The following is a 17,554-nucleotide window of genomic DNA, read 5'->3' as shown; positions in this document are numbered from 1 at the left end:
TTCAGAAATTAAACAAACGTTTTGAACCTTTTAAGTCTGGCTATTTTAGTCCATAAGTAGTTTCATAAGAAAAGAATGGGAGCCTTGAATCAAGGGCTTTAAAGATTAGAACATATACAATCTGTGACCATTGTCTGCAATTAAAAGTTACATGAAAAAAAATCGTTAGCATAGAGTGGTCTCCCTTTTTATTAGGGAAAGGGCTTGGTTAATAATGGACAGGCTTGCATGGGGTTGGATGTGGGCATGTGAAGAGGCAGAAGTAGTGTGCCCCTTCCTAAAGGTCTTCCCTGTAAGTTCTGCAGAATTGACTGCTGTAGCACTCAACAGTCATGCATGTGCACTGAAGTGTTTTCTGTGACCTGTATTGTGACCCAGAGCACAGCTCTGGTCTGGACGGTGTCTACCATCAGCTCCTTATGCTGCAGATGACGGGAATTTGTGGTAGCAAAACTGTACTGCAGGGCTGTCCTTTTAAGGTCGAGCCTAGAGGCAGCGCGCATGCGCTGCTCGCTCTGCGAGACCACTGTGTTAAGTATGGGAGAGAAGCTGCGCCCACTCTCCGCCCATATTTTTTATTGGCTTGTGCCATTGTCTTTTGTAAATACGGCCTTCAGATTTGTTAATAGGCTTGTAGGTCCCTCCTTAGGAAGGTGTGGTCTTCATTTGTACCCTCTCATTGCGACTGGCCCCATTACTTCGGTTGTTTCACTGGACCTGTTATTTAGTCTGTAAGCACTATTTACTTTATTGAGTTTTGCTTTCTGCAGGTCAGACATGTGCTGCTTCAGCTGAAACCGCTTGTGGTTTTTTTAAGCAGAACGGCCACCCCCGTAACATGGCCATCAACTTTCAATCACTTTAACCCGGCATTATCTTGTGTCTGTTTCAACCTACTACCACAAGTAAAATGGATTTAGACATGATTAGCGACTTAAGTCATGTGAATTCCAGGTAGCACATAATCCTTTGCTAATGGGCTGAAGCGGACAACAGCACATCTGTGTTACATGCCATCTGCACTAAACCCACCTGATGGGTTGTTTTCAAAAGCTTGTTTTATTAACACCACCAACAATGCCACCACCACCAGCAATACCACCACCACCAGCAATACCACCACCACCAGCAATACCACCACCACCAATATAACCACCACTACCACCACCAATACCACTAACCACCCCCAATACCAATGCCACCCCCAATACCAATGCCACCACCTCCAATACCAGTGTCGCCACCGCCACCACCACCTCCACCTCCAATACCAGTGCCGCCGCCACCACCAGTGCCGCCGCCACCACCAACACCAGTGCTGCCGCCGCCACCACCAACACCAGTGCTGCCGCCGCCACCACCAATACCAGTGCCGCCACCACCAATACCAGTGCCTCCACCAATACCAGTGCCGCCTCCACCACCACCACCAATACCAGTGCCGCCACCACCACCACCAATACCAGTGCCGCCACCACCACCACCAATACCAGTGCCGCCACCACCACCACCAATACCAGTGCCGCCACCACCACCACCAATACCAGTGCCGCCACCACCACCACCAATACCAGTGCCGCCACCACCACCACCAATACCAGTGCCGCCAACACCACCAATACCAGTGCCGCCAACACCACCAATACCAGTGCCGCCAACACCACCAATACCAGTGCCGCCACCACCACCAATACCAGTGCCGCCAACACCACCACCACCAGTGCCGCCACCACCACCAATACCAGTGCCGCCACCAATACCAGTGCACCACCACCAATACCAGTGCACCACCACCAATACCAGTGGCACCACCACCAATACCAGTGCCACCACCACCAATACCAGTGCCACCACCACCAATACCAGTGCCGCCACCACCAATACCAGTGCCGCCACCACCAATACCAGTGCCGCCACCACCAATACCAGTGCCACCACCAATACCAGTGCCACCACCAATACCAGTGCCACCACCAATACCAGTGCCACCATCAAAACCAATACCATTAACACCATGACCAATACCACCACGACCAATACCACCACCACCAATACCAGAACCACCAATACCAGAACCACCAATACCAGAACCTCAGCGCCTCCCGCTCACTAGTAATAGCAGGGGCACTGTAAGAGGCTGGAGCTGCAGCCGAGACCATCCCTCCCTCCATGCATGCCTACCATAAAGCACAGCCCGCCTGCACCAGGAGATTAAGCCAGGGCCCTACTATAGTTGGGAGTGTTTTTTTATAAGGCCAAAGATAGCAATGACATTACGCAATGCCACACTGCACACTCAAATCATGTAGAGGGTAGGAAATACCCCCCCTCCTGCTTTTCCCCCTGAGCTGTGACAGTGTAATCAAAGCGAAAGGTGTTGGAGCACTTTGTTAGTGTTTATAGCTCGGATCATATGCAACTCTCACTTCACACTGTGTCTGTGTAATTTACAATACTTACACATTTTCCATTGCACTATTTATCACTATTTTGAAGACATCGCAGGACGTCTCTTCCTCTGATATTTACAATCTAACAAGAGGTCGAGAAGGCCCTTTAGTGCAATGCAATAGGTCTCGCAAGTGCGAGGCTTTAACCCCTTCGCTGCTAGGCCTTTCCCCCCCCTGTGCTAAGCTTCTTTTTGGCTAGTTCGAGTAGTTTGTGCTTAGTCCCCTGCAACTTTTTGACCACATGAGGTATCCATGCCAAATTTGCGTCCCTTTTTCCTACATCATGGGGATTCTAAAGGTACCCAGGGTTTGTGGATTCCCCTGGAGAGGACTCAGGAATTAGCCAAAATACAGGTACATTTTGGATTTTTTTGGGGGGGAGGGGCTACAGACGAAAGCGTCAGGTTTTTTCCCTACAAATGGAATCAAAAAAGGGGTTGTGGTGCTGAAATCCCCATCTTCCCAGCTTTCAGGGACAAGCAGACTTTTGTCAGAAAACCAACATTTTTCACACAGTTTTGGCATTTTTCGGACATAGCCGATTTTTGCTATTTTTGTGCTTTCAACCTCTTTCCAGTTAATGGTGAAAATGGGAATGAAAGTGATAATAGATCCTGGAAAGCTATACATTTTAGGAAAGTAGACAAAATTCTGGAATCAGCAAGGAGTCATTTGTGTAGATCCTTCAAGGTTTCTTTATAGAAACTAACCGTTGAATATAGGAAAAATTGAAAATTAGTTGGAAAAAACAGCCATTTGTGTCCACCTGTAACTTCTTCTAGTTACGACAGCTGTTTGAAAGCAATATACCGTTACATCTGCTGGATCCTTCTGGTTGTGGGGATATATAGGACCTGTAGGCTCACCAAGAACCCGACAAACCCAAAGCAAATAACTGAGCAGCGTCTTGCAATGGTTTTTTATTATGTACTAGGTATATAGCAATTAATTAGGGAAAATATATACATGGAAAAATCGGTATAAAAGACACCTATGTATTTCTGAAATTGGAACAAAATATGGAGGGTAGAAACAGTAGATATTTGCACATTTGGGAAATTGTAAGTATCCACACTAGCATGAGAATTATAGGTCATTTTTCAAAACTACTACTTTTTACACATCGTCTTACAATTGGAAGGCAGAAATGCATCGGGAAGTCATTAGGTAATAACAGTTGCTCTACAATTCTGTGTTACTGTAGGAAGGTGGAATCTGACTAATGGTTGCCCCCAACTTTTTGCCTGGTATTTGAGTGGTTTTTGACTAGTCTGGCTGGGATCCTGCTATCCAGGACCCCAGCCTATCTGCTTTCTCCCTAAAACTAATGTGAAGTACCCTAGGTACAAACTAATTGGATGCTGAGGATGCCCTGACAGTCCCTTGTAGATGGTACCCTAGGTACCCAGGGCATGGGTCCCTCAGTAGGCCTACCAGGGCTGCAGCACTTATTGTGCCACCCTGGGACAGCCATACAAACTGACACAACCAGACCACTACTGTAGTCTGGGTAAGGTGGTGCTAGCACCCCTTACAGGGATATAGGTACCCTATATCCCACCCCATTACAACACACATACTCTCATAGGTCACCCCTATAGCAGGCCTTGGTAATCCTACAAGGCAGGGTGCTGAGGAATGTGTGAGGGGGGACCCCTACATGAGTATGGCCTCTCTTCAACCCTCGTAAAATCATTGCTGGGTTGTTTGTAGTGTAGCCATACCATATACACTTAACCGCATTATAAGTCTATCGCGATAGCGTGATAACTTGAGAATGGCTACACAGAACCATATCGTGTTTGGTGTCAAACATGTAGGAATCATACCCCCAGTACAGCCATGGGCATGAGGGTACGATTCCCCCCTGCTAGTGGGGCGATATGGGAAAAGCGGCAGAATTTAGACACCAATTTAAAAGTGCACAAGCAGTACAAAATGGCTACTACCCGCCACCTACACGACCCTGGCTGGCTGTTGCTGGGGAAAACCCTAAGCCTCGCCAGCTGGACAATAGGGCTCCTGTGTCAGGGAGGTGCTAGCATCTCCCCAGACAGGATAATGTGGATTGGAACAGGGTGGGTGCACCAAATGTCCTTTCAGAGTTGCACGTAGGCAGCTGCAGAAGCCTCATTCTGCATACACCGCTTGGAACCGGTTCAGGGGCATCCTGCCCCTCGCCCAGGCGGGAAACACACAAAGGGGAGAGGGTGTAGCCACCCTGTCCCGCCTCACCTCATTGGTGGACACTACTCTGGACACTCCCCTAATCTTGGGGATAAAGGAGAATAACGTGGCCCCAGAGCCTCAGATTAATCTTGAACTTTACAGTCTTGACCTTCAACTTGCTGCTGCCCAGCTGACGGAAGAAATCTCCCTTGGGATAAAGGAGTTATCCCCCTGCTTGGCAGGCACCTGAAACACTGCAAGTGACCCGGTTGGAACTTCGCTGCTCTCACGAACTTCGACGACTTCCAGAACCCTTGAGGTGGGTTTCCAGCGCATCCCAGAGGCCAGTGAGTGTGCTCAACGAGTTTGGGCACCGTGGACCGCGTGGGTGCCGAGATCCCCAATACCCCAGGACACCGGCCACCTCTTGCGTAGCACACGACCCTGACCAGTGGAGAAGTTGTGCTTTGGCCCGTTTGAGCCAACCACTCTACAGCAATTGTGCCAAAGACCAGCGCCCTAGCCACCTCCGGTGGCCCGTGGGTGCCCTTTTACGCACGCCAAATTGCCGCCTCCTGCGGTCCCTTGTCTCTCGACTTGTGGGCCCTAGCGGAGGTCTATCTCTACAATCAAGAGTTCCCCTGGTTGCTCCAGGCCTGCTCTACAGTCTCCTCGAAGACGACCTCTCCAAGACCTTGTGGGTCTGCACTGTAGCAGATTTGTTTATTCTTCGTGGGTTGCGGTTGCCAAGGCTTAGTGGATCCAATCCGGACACTAACACCGCGGAGACCCTCATCCGACGTGGGACAGTCGCCTTCCTGAAGCTGGCCTTCCTTGAAGCCTCCCGGAGCCTGTGGCTGCAGATCCAAGCTACACCACTTTCCACCTGAAGCACCCGACATTGAAGGGCTCCTTGCTTTGAGCCTCCTGGTCACTTTGCCGTGACCCAGACTCTGTCCCCTCTGCTTTCAGGTTCTTCTCTACAATCTTCACATCTTTGATCTTCACGGCATCATCGACGCTTTTGGCTAGCAGAACTTTTGACTATTTTCCCATTGAAAATCAGCCCGCGACCCGACAGCAGAAACGACCTATGCACCCGGCTTCCCTGGGGCAGGTACCAGTGGTACCCCGGTACTCTCGTGGTAGTGGGCTCTTCAAAAGCTTAAGTCTGAAGTTTTAACTTTGTACTCCTGCTAGAAGTATTTTTAAACTGTTTATTTCCAACCGCGACATTCTCCATAGACTGTAATAGAGATCCCGATAGCAGCTACTTGCACTGCACGCGCCTCCCGTGGGTCCCCTTCCTCATAACCTGGGGTGGATTCTTAAGGGGCCAGCGATCCTGAATGCCCTAGACATTGCCTGTAGAATTGTCGTGGTTCTTATACCACTTTTTCAGTATATGGTTTGGTCCCCCCCCGGGGCCCAATGTTAATAGCGCTATTTATTGTGTCTATCAATGCTTGTTTGATATTGTAACTTTGCCACAGCTTCATAAAGAGACTGTGGGATTCGGTCTAGAATAAATACATATAATTTATATATATATATACCTGTTTGGGCTACTCTTTCATTTGGTTATTCAAGAGGTTATTATGGTAAAACAATAAGCTTAACACTCCTTCAAGACTTAGCCTGAAGGCTGCTCTCCACAGCTACCACTAGGATAGCTTTCTTTAAAGGTTGTCTTAAACCTATCATCAATAAGAGTCGAATTGGACTGGTGCAAGGTGTCCCCATAACTAGGAGACAGCATATGCCAGGCCAACTTCTCAGTTACCCTAAGTCTCTCGATTAAAATGGCACCTCACTTGTGTGGGTAGGCCTAGTGCCCGTGACAGGAAACGGCTCAAAACGCAACGTGGACACTTTATCGGAGGTGGGGCGCAGAGAGAACGTTGTGCCCAAAACACAATGGGGGGGGGGAGCAAAGGCTCCCGTCTCCCTGGTGCTAGTGGGCGGATCCCTGCTTGAGGATCGCCCTCCTGGGGTGATCCCCAAGCAGAGATCCACTAAGGAAGGGTACCATTGAAGCACTAAGTTTCAGTTTCTCTTTCAATGTAATGACGACAGCGAGCCATGCAATGAAAACCAGGGAAGGGCCTCTGGAGGTTGGGAAAGCTCTTCCCCACCTCCTGAGGCCCCCCATCCCCCAAAAAATGAAAATCCCGCTGTCTACAGCATAGGGATTTCGTGCCCCTGTCCTCATGACGGAATGGTTCTGTCATGAGCACAGGAGCACCGGTGCTCATGACGGAACCATTCCTAAGCTATTAATATTGTAAATGACAATGCCTTTTGTTTACGTTTTAAAACCCAACACATAAATGAAAGGCATTGTCATTTACAATGCCAATAGCTCAAACTCGCATGAATGCAAGACCTATTGCATTGCAAATGCCTGTTCTCAGTCTCCGACAGGGAACGTCACTCATCCACCTCAGAATTGGTCTACCAGTCCCTGCAATCAGGTTAGTTGCTCATCCATGTGCATACATTACTGTTGGGTGTAGAGGGTTTGTGTGGCACACATTGCTGTAGCCACATAGAAATCCATTATGTATTTCCTACATCTACGTGGTAAGTAAAGAGGGAGATTGAAGGGAGACCACAAAAAGCAATGTGAATTGCAATGTTTCTTCAGGACATTTGACGTATCCTCTGGAGTGGGTTACATGTTTGGTTGTGGAGGAGAGTAGACCGGAAGTCCCACTGAAGAACAAGAGTTTCTCCCTGCCCTTTCCTGGACTGGCTAGAAACAACAGGTTAGCAGGTAGTTAAGTGGAGCAGCCTCCATTTTATGTATCCTTGTTTTCAGTCTCTCCTGACAGAACACTGACAGCTTTACCCCACCTTCCTGCTAGCAGCTTACAAAGACCATGGGTGCTGAGTTGGAGTGGAATCAGCAAAAGGGTCAGAACAGCCCATAACAGATTTCAGACGACCCTGGAATGCAGATCTATTAACAACGTTGGTATAAAGATGAGGCAGAGACTTCCAGCCAATGTGGCAAGATTTCCCTACCATAATCCAGGGAAACACTGTAGAATTTTAGGGTTAAGGTAACCACAGCTAACTAGCCCTGCCAGCTTCAGAACAAGAAATTTGGGACCTTCTACCAGGACCGTCAGAAGCGTCTGCTTGGGCCATGCTCTGAGGCAAAATGGCAGACAACTGATCAGGAAGTGTTACTGGACGTACCCTTTCATGTGGGATATGTTGCTCTGAAAGAGGGGCTGCAAAGGAGCCTAGGCTGCACATGTCAACAACAACCGCTTTAACATAAGCACTGCAAGGGTGTGGCCCAGGAGCCACTAGGTGTCTCAAGAACATGGACAGAACTGTGGCTCTCCGCAATCTGACAATCTAGAAGAGTTCAAATCTACATAGCTCCTAGCAGAGCACCAAGAAGCAACTATAACAGAAGACTACCACAATCTGTGGTCTTGCTGAACAGAGGAAATCCTCTGTTGACGGGGCAGCCTGGGCCTATACTCGAGTTCTCAATGTTGGGACCATGACTGGGGCACCTAATTAGTTTGTATGGTGGGTTTCGCGACTGGGCCCAGGAAAGAACTAAAACTGCAAGAAATGCAGAGACAAGAGCACTGCAACTCTGATGCTGCTGCCTCAATTGGTAATGTCTCTACACACTTGGTTCACCATGCCGGGACCATAGACACTGGCCGGACAGAAGATGGGTAGCTTGAAGATTCTATCCTCTACATTACAGAGCTGCCATGGCAACCGGAGAAGAGTGCACTAGACAACGACCTAGACAGCCATGAACAATCATGTATCCTGCATCCCTGGGAAAATACCAGGCAGATTGTTTAGCCAGTAAAGGATTATGTTACTTACCCAGTAAGCATCTGTTCTTTGCATGTATAGCTGTAGATTCACATGCTTTGCCTACTCCTGCCATCTAGTGTTGGGTCCAGATGTTTGCAAGTTGTTTTTCTCCAAAGAAGTCCTTTCCGTCACGAGGTAAGATGACTCCTCCTTTTGGTGATAGTGCGCATGGGCATTGACTTCATTGTTAGATTGTTTTCCCACAAGAGGGTGAGAATGGAGTGAGTTTAGTAAAGACATGCCCTTGCTTATGTAGCGTAAATGAGAACTGCAACAATTACAGTTATCCGGGGAGGTGGGAGGGCGCATGTGAATCTACAGCTCTACATGCAGAACAGATGCTTACTGGGTAAGTAACAATCCGTTCAAGACATGTGTGCTGTAGATGCACATGCTCTGCATAGATTATATAGCAGTATTCTCCCAAAGCGGTGGCTAACCAGTAGGTGTTGCAGTTGTCTGAAAAGGTGTCTTTAGCACTGCTTGCCCTACTTTGGCTTGTTGGTGTGCTAATACATCCACACAATAGTTTGGTAAATGTGTGTGGTGTAGACCATGTTGCTGCCTTACAGATTTCAGCTATAGGAATGTTACCTAAAAAGGCCATAGATGCTCCTATTTTGCAAGTGGAATGCGCTTTAGAGGGTATAGATAAAGTTTGTTTAGCTTTTGCATAGCAAGTTTGAATGCACTTAATCCATTTTACCAGATTTAAAAATAGGATTGCCCTTGTGAGGTGGTGACAATGCAACACACAGTTAATTTGTTTTCCGAAAATAGTTTGTCCTTTCGATATAATAGAATAACGCTCTTCTGACATCAAGTGTGCGAAGAGCTCGTTCTGCTACAGAATCAGGTTGAGGGAAGAACACGGGTAACTCAACTGACTTGTTAAGGTGAAAAGTAGAAACTACTTTAGCGATCAATTTTGGGTTTGTGCTAAGAACTACACTATCTTTATGAAGCTGAAAGAAGAGTTCTAAGGTTAATGCCTGTAGCCCACCAACTCTCCCTAATGAAGGGATTGCAATGAGAATGGCAAACTTCCATGAAAGGAACTCTAAAGGACAATTGTGTAATGGTTCAAAGGATGGACCCATGAGTCTTGTGAGTACAATCTTGAGATTCCATAACGTGCCGGAGGTTCTGTCGGTGGAATTACTTTTTTTTTTTTTTTTTAAGTTTCATAAAGGCTTTAATCACGGAGACCTTGAAGATTAATGCTGTCTGTTTTGCAAATATGCAGCTACTACTACAAGGTGCAATCAAATAGATGTGTAAGCTGGATTAGTTTGCTGTAGGTGCAGAAGGTAACAAACAATGTTTTGAACAGAAGCATCTAGGAGGATCCATCTTGTAAAGTACAATAGATAAATCGTTTCCATTTTACTGCATAACTAGCTCTGGTAGTGGGCTTTCTTGCTCCTACAGTTTGGTAGTAAATTTAAGTATCCAAACTCTATGACTTCAGGAGCCAAATCGCCAAGTTGAGCTCCTTGGGGTTTGGGTGTCTGATTTCTCCACGTTTCCGAGTGAGAAGGCTGTAATGGAGGTGCAGCTTTTGATTTGGAACTACTGAGTTCCAAAAGCATGGTGCACCATGTGGGAGCGACTAAAATCAGTGTGAGCGAGGTTTGTCTTAGCTTTCAAACCAGAAACGGAAGGAGTGGTAGAGGAAGAGAAGCGTAGGCAAATATATTTGAACAATTGATCCATAGGGCATTGCCTTTGGAGCAAGGGTGTGGGATCCTGTAGACGAAGTTTCGGCATTTTGTGTTGTCCACTGTGGCAAACAGATCTATTTGTGGGAATCTCCATTTTTGAAATATGGAAGGAGAACTTGGGGATGAAGTTCCCACTCATGTATTTGTTGCCACTTTCTGGTGAGGAGGTCGGCAATTTGATTGTTGACTCCTGGAAGGTGTTCTGCCAGAAGATAAATATGATGCGCTTCCCAGCTGCACATGGTCTGAGAGAGGCACGACAGCTGGTGAGTGTGTGTCCGGTGTCCCTCCCCCTTGTTTTTGTACATAGCTGTCATGTCTGTGTGAACTAGGACAACTTTACCTATGAGAGAAGACTGAAAAACTTTAAGTGCTAGAAATACTGCTAGAAGCTCTAGATAGTTGATGTGGCTACTTTTGTGCTTGTTGTCCCAGAGACCCTGAATTGTACATTAGCGGAGATGAGCATCCCCGAGCTTTTGAGATGCGTCCGCTGTTCGCACAAATGTGTGGAACAGGGTCGATGAAGGGCCGCCCTTTTGATGAATTTTGTGGGTTCTACCACTGCAGAGAGCGCTAGGTGCGGCTGTCTACCAACACTAGATCTGTTCATGGGCCCTGTGACTGATTCCACTGACTTGCTAAGCATTCCTCTAGAGGACGCATGTGTAGTTTTGTGTGAGGTACTATTGCGATGCATGACGCCATCATTCCTAAAAGTTACATACATTTTTTGGCTGTTAAGGTTTGATGGTCTTGAAATTGTAATTGAATACTGCAAATTCAGGCTGCGCTGGGGGAGGCTAGAGCCGTGTGAGTGTTGAGTAGCTCCCAGATAAGATTGTATTTGTAAAAGCTGTAGATGAGACTTTTGCACTTTGACCGTGAAGCTCAATCAGTGGAGTAGGTTTAGCATGGTCTGAGTGTGTTTTAGACACTTCTGGTGTGGGCTGGCGTTGTATGACTAAACGACCACTTGAACGAATTCCTAAACCACGAAGGCTAAACCACTACCAAAGCCAAACCACTACGTTCTGTACAACTAATTACTAAACCACCAAAATTAATCATTTTTCATATTACCGGAATCTACCACTAAGTTTAAAAAAAACGCATGTTTGAAACACGGAAAAAAAATGTTATTAAATTAAACAATACTTTTAAATTTAACTATTTTATTTCAATAATCTTTAAATTATCAATCTATTAATCGTTTAATACAAGTGCTGTTCGAGCATGCATGCCCCCACCAAGTGATTGTTCTAAAGGGCAGTCAGGCGATGCGAAGCATACTACAAACGTCTCCCTCAAAGAAAGCATTAATGATTATTAGTCATGTGGCTAAGAGACTCGCACCCAGATATGTTGCGTCAGGAGCGTTTATAAACTGGTTTAAGGACGCTATATAATCATAGTTAATAAAGAAATAGTTCTAAACTCCTAATTGAACTGCGGTGGGTAAATGTATTGTTCGGAGCTACAGAAACATGTATTGTTAGGAGCAACATAGGATAGAAAAATATTTTAATAACAACAGCCATTCCACAAAAAGGTCTCACAGAAAATATATATATATATTTTTTAATGGATTGCAGTACATATTTATTTGTAAAAATAATTCACGTAAATGAAACTTTGACAACCAGAGAGAACAGTCGCATCGAGCACTGATCTTAATCACATCATTGTAAAACAAGCCAACACTGCCATCTAATGGCCTAACGTCAAATTAAAAAATATATATATATATTTATACATCGTAATTGAAATCAGGAAATGTACAAATGAATTTTTAAAATATTACATATTCCTAAATTATTAAATATATCCAAAAATCAACATCCCATTCTAAATTATCTTATTATAATTGCACTTGCAGTTAAGATGAAGTATTTACATTTTGACACTTTCCTCTGGTTTAGTAAGTCGTGGTTCAGGTGGTCGTTTGTGTACAGTAGTGGTTCATGAGGTCGTGGTTCTGGTAAAGGTCGTGGTTAAGGATTCGTTATTCAATACACTCGTTGTTAAGCATTCATTGTGCAAGCTGTTTCCCACGGGAAGACGTGAATTTGTTGTTTTCTGAGATGAGCTGTCACTACTGCTAGACATTTGGTGAGTAATCTGGGAGCATTAGTTACTCTGAATGGGAGCACTTTGAACCGATTGGGTTTGCCTGCTACCAGGAATCTGAGATATTTGCAATGAGCTGGATGGACTAGAATGTGAAAGTATGTGTCTTTTAAGTTTAGTGTGGACATAAAATCGCCCTGTTGTAGGTGTAAGCACCTGTTTGCGTTACGACATGGAAGTGTTCTGACAATATGTACAGGTTTAACACTGAGGTCCAAAATTGGTCTTAAGGAGCAATCCTTTTTGGGGATTAGAAAGTAGCAAGAGCACACCCCTGAGAACCTTCGTACTGTAATGGAACGGATTCTATGGCTCCCTTTTCTAAGAGAGATTGCACCTCTTGTTTGAGTAACTGTAAGTGGTCAGATGACGGTGAGTGCGAGGTGGAATATTTGGAGGATTGGTGGCAAGCTCAAGGCAATAACCATGTCGGATAAGATTGATCACCCATTTGTCGGATTCTATGGATTGCCAAATGGGGAGAAACTGTCTTCCCCCGACAGGTGTTAAATAATCGGGGGGAGGGAATGTTCCTCTACATCCTCCTCTATAAAAACCTGTAGAGGGAGAGGATTGCGTGTTGCCTTTACACGTGGAAGCATTTGGGTCTGAAGATGAGGTTTTGGGCCCCCCTCTGTAAAAGGAGCGTCAAAAGGAACCTCTATTTGATGGAGACTAGCACACTCCCAAGGAATTTGCCACTTCAGTGTCCTTTTTATTTTCTCTAAAGCCGGATCGACTTTAGGACCAAACAGGTGTTGCTTGTTAAAAGGGGTGTTTAAAATGGATTGCTGAACCTCAGGTTTAAACCCTGAAATCCTAAGTCATGCATGACGTCTGAGGAGAATGCTGGTATTGATCTCCCTACACTCGGTGTCAGCGGCATCTAGAGCACATCCGATGGATGAGCTGCGAGGAAAATGCTACTTACCAGAATACATCCGTTCTTGGCATGCAGACTCGTATACTTGTGCATAGATCGCCATCTGGTGTTGCGCTCTGGTGTTTGCACTTTGTTTTTGTCTTGGAAGAAGTCTTTGTAGTCACGAGGTAGGTGACTCCTCCCTAGGACGATAGTGCGCATGGGCATCGACTGCATCCTTAGATTGTTTTGCCATGAATTGTTACGGTGGAGTAACAAGTAGTAGAAAGATATGTCCTTGTGTAATGTATCTAAGTAAGACATTGCTGGAACGGATAGGGGTATCCAGGGAGGTGGGTGGGCGTATACGAATCTGCAGCTCTACATGCCAGGAACAGATGCATACTGGTAAGTAGCATTTTCCGGTCGAGGAATATCAGCTGCAGATCGTATACTTGTGCATAGACTATACAGCAGTTACCTACCCAGCGGTGCCTACCTCTATCTGTTGCAGTGGTTGGAGATGGGATTTGGCAAGGCTTACTGTGAATATTAAGCTGTGAAACAGTTGAACTGTGTGTGTCTGTGTTGCACACAGCTGCTGTGTGAATTGGCTTTTATGAGCCAGTCGTCCAGATAAGGGAAGACATGAATGTGCGGTCTCCGTAAGTGGGCTGCAACTACTGCGAGGCACTTGGTGAAGACTCTGGGTGCTGTAGTGACCCCGAACGGGAGGACTTTGAATTGGTAGTGTTGACCATCTACCACAAATCTGAGATATTTCCTGTGAATAGGAATATGGAAGTAGGCGTCCTTTAGATCGAGGGTGGGGAGAAAGTCGCCTTGTTGAAGTAGTGGGAGCACCCGTTTGAGAGTGACCATGTGGAAGTGGTCTGCCTGAAGTAGAGGTTTAGCGGTCTGAGGTCCAGTATGGGCCTGAGAGAGCCGTCCTTTTTTGGAAACAGGAAATAGAGGGAGTAAACCCCTGTGCCTTGATGAGGTAAAGGGACTGGTTCTACTGCATGTTTTCTAAATTGAGAGAGAACCTCTCGTTTCAGAAGTGTTCGATGTTCCAAGGACATGGGACGCTATCCTGGAGGAATGTTTGGGGAGTAGAAGTGAGTTCCAGGCAATAACCATGCTGGATAATTTGTCTTATCCACTTGTCTGTTGTGATAGAATTCCAGACAGGTAGGAACTGCAAGAGACGTCCCCCGACAGGAGTGGGATGATCGGGGGAAGTACAGGGAAGTCACTGTCTAGTGGTAGGGGAGCAGCGGCTATTGTTGCCACGACCTCTTCCCTTATTATGGATGCCTCTGTAGCCCCCGCAAAAGTATCCTTTGGAGGATGTTTGAGAGGGGCTCTTGTAGGAGGAAGAGGGATGTTCTGAACCCATGGTTTGGAGCCGGCTCTGTAGAAGAAGCGGTGAAAAGAGCCTCTAGGGGAAGGGAACTGTAAGGACCCCATGGACTTAGCAGGTAACCTTCATCTTTTCTAGGGATCTGACAACTGCAGGTCCGAAAAGATGCTCCTGATCAAATGGTTGATTTAAAATAGCAGTTTGACCTCCAGCTTGAACCCGGAGCCAAGCGTGTCTGCGCAACAAGACGCTAGTGTTAATTGCGCGAGATGCGGTATCAGCCGCATCGAACGCACATTTTGAGGTGTTCATAATCAATTTGCCCTCTTGGATAAGGTTGTTGGCTTGGTTTGTATTGGTCAGGAAGGTGACCCAGGAGCTTTTCAAACTCATCGCAGTGAGCCCTGTCGCACCTGGCGAATAAAGCTTAGGCATTGGCAATCCGCCAATGGTTTGCCACCTGCGACACAATAGGTTTTCCCAGGTGCATCAATTAATTTGGATTCCTTATTGGGAGGGGGTTGTCCCCTGTACTCTGAGTTCGCCCACTTGCGTGCATTAGTTACTACCAGGGAACCCAAGGGAATCTGACCTTTAATATAAATTGGGTCATTGGGAGCTGCTTTGTATTTTCTATCCACCCTGGGGTTGGGAACCCTGGTTCTGACACTGGCAGGATGCATGTTGCCTTTTGCGAGGGTACAAAAGTTTCCAGCAAAAAATCTTCATCTAAGGGATCGGAATGTAAGGGGACACCGTGGTATTGAGCAGCCCTGTTTAGTTCTGCAAACCCAGTGTTGTTATCTGGTGGTGATGGTTTAGATGGATAGAGATCCGGGTCATTAAGTGGGTTGGGATCTGTATTGTAGTCACCTCAAGGGTCTACGTCATGTGGGATGATATGTGCATCATCATCATCCCACTGTGGATCTATATCCCCCACCAGTGTCATCTTCAGCATCTGATGTTTGAGGTGAAACTATGGGTTGCGGGGAGTGTGGTGGAGAAATCAATAGATGTGGATTAACTGGAGGAGGAGAAGGAGGTGGGGAAGTGTTAGTGCCAATGTCCTGTCTTTTAAGAGGCATTGCAGGTTCTTCTGAAGTGTCCAGTTTCCTCTTTTTTGGAGGTTTGGCAACTAGTTTGCCAGTGTTTGGATCAATAAACAAAGTTTTTTTGTTTTAGATCCGCAAAATCAAGTCTAGGTTGCGTGGGCAAAATGTCTTTGTTCGATTGAGTCTGGGAGGCTTTCCGTGGGGTTTTAGACTCTAGGTTTTTGCGGCTCTGAGACTTTTTTCGGCTCCGACGATTTTTTGGAGTCAATAGCCTTTTTCGGTTCTAAAGATTTCTTCGGGTCGGAGTGTTTGTCCTCAGTATGCTTCGACACAGACAGGTTCGGTGCTGATGCTAACTCTGGCGTCGACGAAGAGTCTTTGACTTGTTGCTTCGGTGTCAATGAGGACTTTCCGGCACCGGAATGGGGCTGACTCGAGCCCGAGTTAGAGGGCTTATGTTTGGGTTTCATTGCCAGGCGCGAGTGCGGGACGTCTGAAACATGTTGCCGGTGTCGACCCGAGGAGGAGGGCAATATTGTTACCAGGGCCTTCGGTTTGTTTTTTGGGAGAGGGGTTTCGGTACTCACGGACCGCTGAGCCGGGGTGACTGTCTCCTTGTCATTGGATCGGAGATGTAGACATCTTCATCATCACCCGATTGTTCCGGCTGGAGATTAGGGTCTGCACCGAAGATGTCCGGAATCGAGCTGGCTCCGCGAGACATCGAGCCAGACTATCACGGATGGTTTTGTTCAACCTGCACGATGCACAGGCCTTTCAGTTTTTCTCTTCATGCTCCAAGGAGAGGCAGAGATTGCAAACCTGGTGCAAGTCTATGTGTGGGAACTTAGTACCACACCCGGGGCATTTTTCGAAAGGAGTCTTTTCCATTGACTGCAGGTGTGGTCGGCGCAGAGAGGCCCAATGGTCCGCGTCTAAGTTGAAGGTCGAAAAGTTTGTTTTAAAGAGGCGCGTCGAAAAGGGAAACGCGATCGAGACAATACTGTCTAGCTGAGAGAATTGCGTGTCGAAGAGGGATTCGAAACAGATATCAACCCGGAGCGCAGCAATGTACATCCGAACCGGATGGCGGAAAAAAACAATCTAAGGATGGAGTCGATGGCCATGCGCACTATTGTCCTAGGGAGGAGTCACCTTGGAGACTCTTTCCAAGACAAAAACAAAGTGCAAACATCCAAGCCCAACACCAGATGGCGATCTATGCACAAGTATACGATCTGCAGCTCATATGCCTTGAACACGAGTTTTCCCTCTTGAACCAACTCTTGTGCCTTGCTTTTGTGTACGTATGGGAGATATCAGAGCAGTTGCTCCATTTCATCCCAGTGTGCCCTGTCATACCTAGCTAGTAGGCCCTTTATGTTTGCAATGCGCCAATGGCCACTTGTTTCCCAGAGGCATCTATAAGTTTAGATTCCTTGTCTGGGGGAGGTGCATCACCAGATGTTTGCAAATTAGCCCTTTTACGAGCATTGAAGACCACTAGGGAATCAAGAGATAATTGTCCTTTGATAAACACAGGATCAGATGGACAAGGTTTATATTTTTTTTATCGACTCTGGGAGTTAAAATACATGCTCGCACAGGGTCTTTGAAATGTCATCTGTATTTCTCATCATGCCCTTTTGCATAGGGAGTGTTTGACTTGACCTGAGTGTGGACTCGAGTGTTTCAAATGAAAAGTCTTCCTCTAAGGACTTTTTATGTAAGGCAATCCCATGGTACTCTGCTGCACTAGCAATAAGTTCTTGATGAGCCACATTATCGTCTGGTGGTGATGGCTTTGCGGGTTAAAGGTCTGGTTCAGTATCCAGCAGAGGGTCAATGGTGTAATCGTTACATGGGTCTACAGGAAAATCAGTTTCTTAATCATCAATATCTCCTTCAGGATGTGTATGTGGAGAGCCCCGAGGTGTTATGTGTAA

General features: G+C 46.4%; 1 protein-coding gene across 2 annotated transcripts in view; it reads right to left on the bottom strand.

The window, feature by feature from the left end:
• MAEL (maelstrom spermatogenic transposon silencer) overlaps positions 1 to 17,554 on the bottom strand; it is a 1,256,240-nt gene that overhangs the window by 269,138 nt on the left and 969,548 nt on the right. The window lies entirely within an intron of this gene.

Source organism: Triturus cristatus, chromosome 8, assembly GCF_964204655.1.
Source record: "Triturus cristatus chromosome 8, aTriCri1.1, whole genome shotgun sequence".
Taxonomy (NCBI): domain Eukaryota; kingdom Metazoa; phylum Chordata; class Amphibia; order Caudata; family Salamandridae; genus Triturus; species Triturus cristatus.
Note: the sequence above shows the minus strand (reverse complement) of the source record. Positions and strands in the feature narration are given on the sequence as shown.